An 8,684-nucleotide genomic window follows, 5' to 3' on the forward strand; every position below is an offset into this window, starting at 1 on the left:
AAGATGCTTTCTTCACATGTGAGCAGTGAATCCAAGAGTCTCTTTCTCCAATCTTTATAGATGTTGGAGTAGTTAATAATATTTGGAATGGTCCTTCCCATGAAGGTTCAGTTGCTCCAGTTCGCTTGAAATTCTTGATATAAACTTTATCTCCTGGGTTCAGGTCATGCAGAGAAAAGTCTAATGGTCCAGCTTGTACTGCAGCTCCGGATTCATGAAGTTCACGTAGTTTGTGCTGTAACTCCTGTATATAGGAAGCAATAGTAATATCTCCCCCTAATAGCGATGTATAAGCCGGGGAGAAAGGCTTAGCCTGTATAGGTGGATGTCCAAAAAGCATCTCAAATGGTGAAGTTCTTTATTCATCTTTCCTACTATTTGGAGAGGAGAAAAAAAACTGAAAAAGGTTAATTAATATCAACAAAATCAATACAATCTAAGAAGAATCATCTTTATTATACTGGGAAGTTCCCTGGGCACCCTCCTGAAGGGCACCTCTCTGAGGATCATTAGCACCTCGAGTAATTTTTGGACGAGCGCCATTTCTCATATATTGTTGAGTATTATCATTAAAATTTTCTTCAATTTGAGCATTGTCATTAAATTCCCAATTCCTATTTCTATAATTCTGGTTTCTAAAGCTCTTATTTCTATATTCATTATAGTTATTTCCATAGTCATTATTATAATTTCTAGAATTTTGGTTTCTATAACCATTATCATAATTTCTATAGTTATTATTTCTAAAACCATTATTAAACTGTGTATTCCTTCCAAACATCTTAAGAAAGGTTCTACATTCCATCATTTTGTGGCCCTTCTTCTCACAGAAGTGGCAAGTAATGGATTGATAATTGGATTTCTGGAGAGGGGCAATTGTCGTTGGTTCATTATCATGCCCACTTTCTAATTTAGTTATCCTATCTATTACACATCTCATTTTTTTCTTCATTTCCTCCATGTCATCATTATTCTCTTTCTCCTTTTCTTCGTTTCCCTTAAAAACATATATAGCTGTTTTTCGCAATTCTTCAAGGTCCATATCTGACCATCTTGGGCATTGTGTTTTAAAATAATTTTTAATTACTTTGCATGAATTATTTACAAAGATTCTTCTAACTTGTCTTAAACTATTCTCTTTATTTAAGTCCCAATCTAAGTATCTGTCCCCAAACTCGATAATTCTGTCCATAAATCTGGAGGGTGTTTCGTTTTCCTTTTGCTTAATTTTTTCCAGTTCCATCCACTTATCTGTACTGTCCGCACATTCCTTCATGGCTGTGAGGATGGCCTCTCTACAACGGTATAGTTGTAGATAGTCCTCAGGATTATTATAGTCCCATTCGGGATCCTGAGATGGCCAATGTGCTGCATTACGCCCCCGGGTTTTGTTGACATGAGCAATTATTTTATTTTTTTCACGTTCACTTAAAAAAGCCTGTAGTAAGCTCTCAACGTCCTTGTAAGACGGATTATATTGAAAAAATATGTCTCCCATCTTTTTTGTTACTAGAAAAGGATCTTGTTCATATGTGGGGATATTTCGTGTAAATTCATTTATTTCTTGGGGAGTAAACGGTATCCTATGTCTTAAAGTCACCACATCCCCATTTCGTCCTATTTCAGGTACTTCTCTTAGAGGAAACAGGCCTCTAGTTGAATTTTGCACCTGTGGGTCAGTTTGACAAGGACAGGTTTCTCTAGGAGGACAAGATCTCCCTTGCATTGGAATTTGGTTTTCTGTAGGAGAAGGAACATGAGAAGCTGGGATTGCAGGGGAAGGGTTTTGGGGATTAAATTCAGACAAGATTTGCACTGCACGAGAGAAGCAGTCTGTTAACTGGGCTATAGGGAAGGTGTTTTCCATCTCTATTTCAGGGAAGGAAATTTCCTCATTCAAAGGTTCAGAAACAGGTCTGTTTCTGGTAGAGTGGGTGTTTGCCCATTGATCCTGTAAGAAACATTTTAGATCTTCTAATTGGGCTTGCATTTTTTCCTCAATTTTTCCTATTTTATCTTCCATATCTCCCATTTTATCCTCAATATTTCCTATTTTATTCTCAATATTTCCTATTTTATCCTCAAGTTTTTCTATTTTATTCTCAATATTTCCTATTTTATCCTCAATTTTTTCTATTGTATCCTCAATTTTTTCTATTGTATCCTCAATTTTTTCTATTTTATCCTCAATATTTTCTATTTTATCCTCATTTTTTTCTATTTTATCCTCAACATTTTCTATTTTATCCTCAATATTTTCTATTTTATCCTCATTTTGTTTTATTTTATCCTCATTTTGTTTTATTTTATCCTCATTTTGTTTTATTTTATCCTCAATATTTTTTATTTTTTCATCTCTAAATATAGTATTGAGGAGTACAAAAATGACAGTACCTATTAATATAAAAATTTGGAGGTATCCTTCATTCCTCAATGCCCCTACTTCTTCAGCTGCCATATAATTGTCAAAGAATGTAGTACTCATTTTTATATGTATATTTTGTAATTTCACAAAACACGTGGGGAGCAGGGCAAAGCAACAAACTTTCCACAGGGTTTTTTTTTTTTTTTTCCAGGAAGTTGTTCCTTAAGGGAAAGGATATTTAGAAACAGTTCTTCCAGCCAGGACTTTAGAGTCCTGTTGCTGAGATTTAAAAACAGCTGTTTTCTGTCTATCAGAGTCACACAGCTGGGAAGTATCTGAGGTCCGATTTGAACCCAGGACCTTCTGCCTCTAGGGCTGGCTCTCAATCCGCTGAGCTACCCAGCTGTCCCTTAAGATTAAAGGGAAGAAAAAGAAAAAACTGCTGATTCCAATTTAACTTAAGGAGAAAAGAGAAAAAGTTTTTTATACTCACGTGTTCTAGCAGCTGTGTCTTTAAGCCAAGTTTTTTTTTTTTTTTTTTTAAAAAGGACTAAGTGGTGAAACAGTATAGTAAAAAGGCAAGGAAAAAGTTTTATTGAGAGGATTCTTTAGACTCCCGTGTGGTCAGCCACAATGTTACAAGGGAATCACTTTAAAAGACTGATATATATTAATTTAAGGTCGCCAAGGAATCAGCTATGTAATTCCTAAATGAAAAACTCAAGTCAGCCGTCAGCCTTTTTTGGAGTTTAATTACAATAGGAGCAAGAAAGGAATTAGAGATATATATATAGAGAGAAAGGGGAGAGAAGGGAATAGGGCTTAAATACCCCTTCTGTTTAGGCTGGGCCAAAAGGCCCAAGCCCTTAGATAGCTGGGGCAAAGAAAAGAGATCAGTCCCTATTACTCACGTGTCCAAAATGGAGAAACAGTCTCAGAGGCCCCCACCTTCAGCTTCCTTCAGAGAGCTTCCTCAGAGTCCAGGAACCACACCGACCCAAAAACTCCCTCCTCCTCCAGTCTCCAGACCCTCCTATCTTTAAGGACACCATCCAAGTTGCCTCCCCTCAGTCCTCACATCTACCAATCACTCTTCATCAATTTCCCTGTCAATGGAGGCTCTCGCTTAACCCAGGACCGCCCAGAGGTTTCTGGCTTTTGCACATGTCTGTTGAAGGTCATATTTTCCAATGATTAAATCTATACTCCTTTGCTACAGCCCTTTCTAAATCCTGTTAACTTGAGTATGGTAGAGATTGGAATAATTAAATTTTGATCTAGGCTGCAGCCCTTACTCAATCCTATTAGGACTGAATAGGGTGGAGATTGATTCCAAGTATCTCCATTGTATCAATTCTAAAATCAATCAAGACTCAAAGAAATTCCTGTTCTATGCTTAAGCATAGGTCAAAGTCCTTTCCATTGTTCAGCAAAGGGTTTCTGTCCTAAAGTAGTCTTAAGAAGGGAAGAGAAGGAACCTCCCATGCCAATGGAGTTCCCATTCCAATAGACTATCAGTAAGAAATTTTCCAAGTATGAAATATCCCAATGGTGAAATTTTCAACAATTATAAGTCTAAGGAAATTTGAGGTTTACAGATGTAATTACCTTCCTTATCTCTTTTTATCAGATCTATTTTTACTTTGGCTTTGTCAGATATCATGATTGCAACTCCTGCCTTCTTTTTCTCACTTGATGCCCAATAGATTTGGCTCCAGCCTTTTACCTTTACCCTGTGTGACTACCTTCCTCATGTGTGTTTCTTGTAGATAACATATGGTAGGATTTGGGTTTCTAATCCACTCTCCTAGTTGCTTGTGTTTTATGGGTGAGTTCATCCCTTTCACCTTCAGAGTTATGATTACCACCTGTGTATTCCCCAACATTTTGATTTCCTCTCCTAGTCCTGCCCTTTCTTCTTTTGCTAATTCCTTCTACACCAGTCATTTGCTTTTAATTAGTTCTCCTAATTACCACCCTTATTTTACTTCCCTTTTTCATTCCTCTCTTATTTTTTAGGGTCTATTAAATTTCCTCCCTTGTCTCTTTCCTTCCCCTTTTGTACTCCCTGCCCCACTCCCCACCTTGGTTTGTCCCTCTCAACTTCTCTGTAGGGTAAAATAGAATTCGATACCCAATGGATCTAGAGGTTCTTCCCTCTCAAAATTTATTCATCTGAGAGTAAGGTTTGAGTATTACCTGTTAAGAGAGCTTCCTTGCCTTCTTATAATAGTATTAGTTGCCTCCCCCTCCCATGCACCTTTTTATGTGGTATAGATGATCCTATTTTTCTTATTCCTCCAAGTTTCTCTTGTTGCCATCTTCGATTCCCCCTCCTTTTCTTTTTTTTTTTTTTGGCATACCATCTTAAACCACTTAGTATCCCAATCTCTACCTATGAATCATTCTTCTAACTACCTTAGTAGTGAATACAATTTTTGAGAGTTACAAATAACATTTTCCCATATAGGAATACAAACAATTTGACCTTATTGAAGCACTTAAAAATGTTTCCTCTCTATTTCTTATTTACCTTTTCATGTTTCTCTTGATTTTTGTTTTTGGATATCAAACTTTCTGTTTAGTTCTAGTCTTTTCTTTACAAATATTTGGAAATCTATTTTGTTGAATGCCCATATTGCCCCTCCCCCCGGAAGTATATAATCAATTTTAATAGGTAGATGATCCTTGGTTGTAATCCCAATTCTCTTGCCTTTCTGAATATCATATTCCAAGCCTTGTGGTCCTTTAGTGTGGAGGCTGCCAGATCCTGTGTAATCCTGATTGGTGCTCCTTGATATCTGAATTGTCTCTTTCTGGCTTCTTGTAATATTTTCTCCTTAGATTAGAAGCTCTTGAATTTGGTAATTACATTCCTGGGGGTTGTCTTTTGAAGATTTAATGTAGAGAGTGATCTATGGATTCTCTCAATGTCTATTTTGCCCTCTTATTGAAGAACATCAGGGCAGTTTTCTTGGATAATTTCTTGTAGTATGATGTCAAAGTTTATGTTTATTTCTAGGTTTTCAGGTAGACCAATGATTCTCAAATTATCTCTTCTGTAAAGGTGAAAATTAATGGTTGGGCAATGATTGTATGAAATTATGTGGTCTCCAATATTTATTATATCTTGAGTCAGAAACTTATTTAGAAATATTTATAAATAGAGAGCAAACAATAAAGAAGAGAAATGTGAGATAGAGAAGTTATCTATCCTATCTCAACCAGGAAAGCTGGTGGTAAGTAACCACACAGTCTCCTCCAAGATGGAAACTAATCTCTTAGGAAACTACACAGGTAGTCAGTCTTTCACTCACCCAATGAAGTAGTCCAGGAGTCAGAGTCTAAGTTGAAGCCAAGCTCCAAGCTCATGATCCAGGCTACAGTCTCCAGCAAAGCTCCCTTGAAGACTCTCCCCAGTTAGAAGATTATTTCCAGAAGACAATCTCTTCAGACTACCTTCTCAAAGACCATCTGCTCTGAGGGAGTTTGGGCTTACTTTTATGGTAACTTCTTGTTTCCTCCCCTATTTGCAGGGACCAATCACAGTTTCCAAATTGTCTAGCACTACCTCGGGGGCAGTGTCTGTGGGATCAACTTCTCACCTTCTGGAGGTCCATTTCTCATCGAAAAGGTTCACGGTTTCCTGATTGAACAGTTTCTGAGGGTATGAACTCTTAAAATAATTTACAAGTTAAAATAAAAAAGGATGGAACTCTCCAAATATCTTGCTGACTTCTCACCTAGCACTAAGTAGGGTGTGAATTCTGTATTGATTTAGAATCTTGAACCCTAGAGACTACATTTCCCACAATCCTCCTTTCCCTTTTCCTGTCATGCATCATGGGTTCCTAGTTCAAGCTTGTGTTGATTCAATCAAAAGGTAGGCAAAGGAGAATTAATTCTGTCTTCACAATCTAGTGAGGTACTTAAGTTATTGTTAACTCTGGATAGACAATAGAATAAAGAATTCTCTTTCACAACTCTAGATTGGTTTTCCAAGTCAGTCATTTTCTCAGTGAGATATTTCATGTTTCCTTCTATTTTGTCATTCTTTTGATTTTGCTTTATTAATTCTTGCTGTCTTGTGAGATCATTAGCTTCTACTTGCCCAATTCTGGTATTAAAGACCAGAAAGACATTTAAGCTATGATTTTTTAATTTTCCTTTCTGGTTTCATCTATACTGATTTTCATGGCTTCCAGCGGGTCATTTCAGGTCTTCAATTTCCAGCCTGATTTTTTGGAGAGCTTGTCACCAACTTCCATTTTGGGGGGGAAAGTTTGGATGTATTTGCTTGTTTGGCATCCTCTGCTGTCTCCTCTGTAGTCTGTTGTTTCTCTAATAAGAAATTATCCAGAGTCACAGGATTTTACTTATTTTATTTTGGTAGTTAAAGACTGTACTTCTTAGGTGTTGGCAGCCATTGCTTTATTGGTTTTTCCTTCCCTTCCTAGCCAGAAGTCTGAGTGAGAAGGGCAGGCTCCCTGTATATCGAGCTATGGTGCAGTTTTTGCCCCAGGCTATTTTTTTCGAGTCTACAAGGTATCTGCAATGTGCTGCCACTCCCTGCTCTATCTCTATGCCCAAGATCCAAATCCCTCAGCCTCCTGGGGTCCCAAGTTAGCTGCTCTCAGGGGTAAGTCTATGGTGTTCTCAGCCAGCTCCCAAGAACTTAGAGATTACCCCAAGCTCACTCTGATTCTGGCACCTTAGTTCAAATTGGGGAGGAATGATCAGCTCATGCTTTGGTTATTTAACCCCCTTATAGTGTGGAAATGCCCAAATTCTGCCTACCTTCAAGGCTGTGTCCTACAGAGGAGCCCCTTCATTCATCTGATTTTGGGTTTTTTGTCCTTTTGAGGCACTTTATATCTGTCAGTGGTGAGGAGAGAAAGATCATTGCTTCTACACTGTGACCATCTTAACCCAGAAGAGGAAAATAACTTTAAAAAGAAAACAAAAGAATAGGGCAAATGGCAAAATAGGCACAAAAATCCACATCAGAAAAGAATTTCTGATAAAATACAATTAGCCAAATGGAAAAAGATGTATAAAAATTCATTGCTGAGAAGAACTCATTAAAAAAGTAGAACAGGACAAATGGAAAAGGATATACAAAAGCTTACTGAAGAAAATAATTCCTTAAAAATTTGAATTAGGCAAGTGGAAGCTAATGTTTCCATGAAACATCAAGAAAGAAACAAAAAGAATGAAAAAATATAGGAAAAAATTAAATATTTTGTAAAAATAACTGATCTGCAACATAAATGGAGGAGAAATCATTTAAAAATTACTATACCACCTGAAAATCATGATAAAAAAAGAGCCTAGACATCACATTTAAAGAAATTATCAAGGAAAATTGACCTGACATCCTAAAACCAGAGGGTTAAATGGAAGTTGAAAGAATCCACCCAAACCCTTCCTGAAATAGATCCCCAAATGAAAGCTCCTAAGAAAAGTATAGCCAAATTCCAGATTTCCCAGGTGCAAGAGAAAATATTGCAAGTAACTATAAAGAAATAATTTAAATATCATGGAGACACATTCAGGACAGCACAAGATTTGGGATCTTCTACATTAAAAGGACTGGAGAGCTTGGAATAGGATGTTCCAGAGGGCAAAGGAGACAGGATTACAACCAAGAATTATCTATCAACAAAATGGAGCATATCCTTTGTGGAAAATGGATGTTTAATGAAAAAGAGGACTTTCATGGGGCAACTAGGTGGCTCAGTGGATTGAGAGTCAGGCCTAGAGATGGGAAATCCTAGGTTCAAATCTGGCCTCAGACACTTCCTAGCTGTGTGACCCTGGGCCAGTCACTTAACCCCCATTGCCTAGCCCTCACCACTCTTCTGCTTTGGAGCCCATACACAGTATTAACTCTAAGATGGAAGGTAAGGGTTTTTTTTTGTTTGTTTTTAAGAGAACTTTCAAGTATTCCTGATGAAAAGCCAAGAGCTGAATAGAAGATTTGATTTTCAAATACAAGACTCAAGAGAAACATTAAAATGGTAAACAGGAAAGAAAAATAATCAGTATTTAATAATGTTAAACTCTTTATATTCCTCCATGGGAAGATGATATTTATAATTCCTAAGAACTTTATCATTATTTGAGAAGCTAGGAGGAATATACATTGACAGAAGGCATAGGTATGGGTTGGTTTTGATAGCATGGTATTTTTGAAAAATCAAATTCAAGAAAGAGGGATACTGTGAGGAGAGGGAAGGAGAGAGGTAGACCGGAGAACTAAATTATCCCACATAAAAGAAACATGTAAGAGCTTTTACAGTGGCAAGGAAGATGGAAG

The sequence above is a fragment of the Monodelphis domestica genome, chromosome 5, assembly GCF_027887165.1.
Source record: "Monodelphis domestica isolate mMonDom1 chromosome 5, mMonDom1.pri, whole genome shotgun sequence".
NCBI classification, from domain to species: Eukaryota; Metazoa; Chordata; class Mammalia; order Didelphimorphia; family Didelphidae; genus Monodelphis; species Monodelphis domestica.